We start from the raw sequence: 1,669 nt of genomic DNA on the forward strand, positions 1-1,669 counted from the left end.
GCACAAATAGCTCTGTCTTCTCTTCTTATACCATTTCAGATGTCATCAAGTGTCATCTGAGTGATCAGAGCTTAGGCTCTTACGATTAGCTCTTGAGTTAGCACCTCCCCTTAGTACCCTGGGAGCTTCACACCCACATAGGCTTAGCACCTAATAGGGGTTTGGGCCTGGGGCTTAGCACCTAGTAAGACTCAAATGAAATACACTGAATTACTCAAAAGGAAACAAAAGCCAGACTCTTCAAGGACACTTGGTTGGACTGAGTGCTAAGAGCCCATTTTGCTTACCAACACACAAAGTGAGAACAAACCATAAAACTCCCTAATCTAGTACTTTAGAAATAAAGAAACAAATCTGAGAGATTAAGTGACTTGTCTAATGTTTTCTGTTCCAAGAACAGTGTAGTTTCTACTATATCAAATTTTCTCATCAGCAGTAATGTCCTTGGGATCATAGGAACTTCCCCAGTTCTTGGTTCAGAATTATTCCTGGTCCCACATCAAAAGAGGAAAGTTCCTTTGAGTGCAGCTGATAATACTGGGGAGATCCCCCTGCAGACACTGGTATATGTTTGCATTCAAGTAATGTGACTGTCTATCTGCCTCTCTACTGTACATATTCTTTGAGACATGTGGATGTTGGGTGGCTTACAGATATTAGATTCCATCTTCCACAATTAATAGACAGAACACAGAGAAAAATTATATTGAAACATGATGGATTTAGGTCAGACCTAAAATATCCTACTGTTATCTATCCTAACTCCTGCATAACTCAAAGAGTTGTTAGATGCTAGAGTGTAAGGAAGGAACGTCCTTTTAGAAACCAAAATAGAGGTTTTTATCTGCAAACTAGTTTAGGAAAAGTCTGTCTAGGGACCAGTCAAGGTAACTGATAGCATGTGAGAATGCATGTAGCCCTAGTTAATAAACAGCCTATTCATTTACTTTCAGTAAATATAGATAGAGCCTCAGTAAGCATTTTTTTCCACATTCATTCTCACAGTTCAAAGGTATTTGGGTCAATTTTTCAAAAGCCAATTCAAGGTCACCTAGGAAAATAAAGACCAAAGAGCGCTCTCTGTCCATGGTAAACAGGTGTGCTTGATCGAGTGAGTTTTACAGTCTTTCTACACACAGACCAGATCAGAGCAAGTGCCTGACAGTACAACACTGCACTACAAAGAAATATCCTGAACACACATACTATTGGCACCATCATCCCACTAACATCCCAGCTACATTTCTTTATGAGTGATAGCTGATCCTTCACCATGCAAAAAAGGATCCTCATTACTCATCATGAACCACCACTAACCACTAGCATATCTTTGATAAGATCTTAAAAGTTTTAGCATAGATGACCCAGACTTTTGCAAAGCCTCCTAGTCTAAACTTACTAATGTAATAATCTTAAAGCAGAGGACGAATTACATCACTCCTCACATCCCCAATATCCCCAACATCACCCTAGCTCAAAAAGCTCTAGAAGCCTCCCTATTGTTTCTAAAACAAAAACTTCAGCCTAGTGTTTCAACAATCTGGCTAGCAGCTTCTGTGGGGGTATAAGATTCACCCACAGCCAGCACCCAGAAAGCTGCCAACAGCACAGGTTCTTTTGATCTGCTTAATTAAATAAAGCAGAGTGAAGGGGTTGACAAGCTTACTCT

This window comes from Trichosurus vulpecula, chromosome 3 (genome assembly GCF_011100635.1).
Source record: "Trichosurus vulpecula isolate mTriVul1 chromosome 3, mTriVul1.pri, whole genome shotgun sequence".
Classification (NCBI taxonomy): domain Eukaryota; kingdom Metazoa; phylum Chordata; class Mammalia; order Diprotodontia; family Phalangeridae; genus Trichosurus; species Trichosurus vulpecula.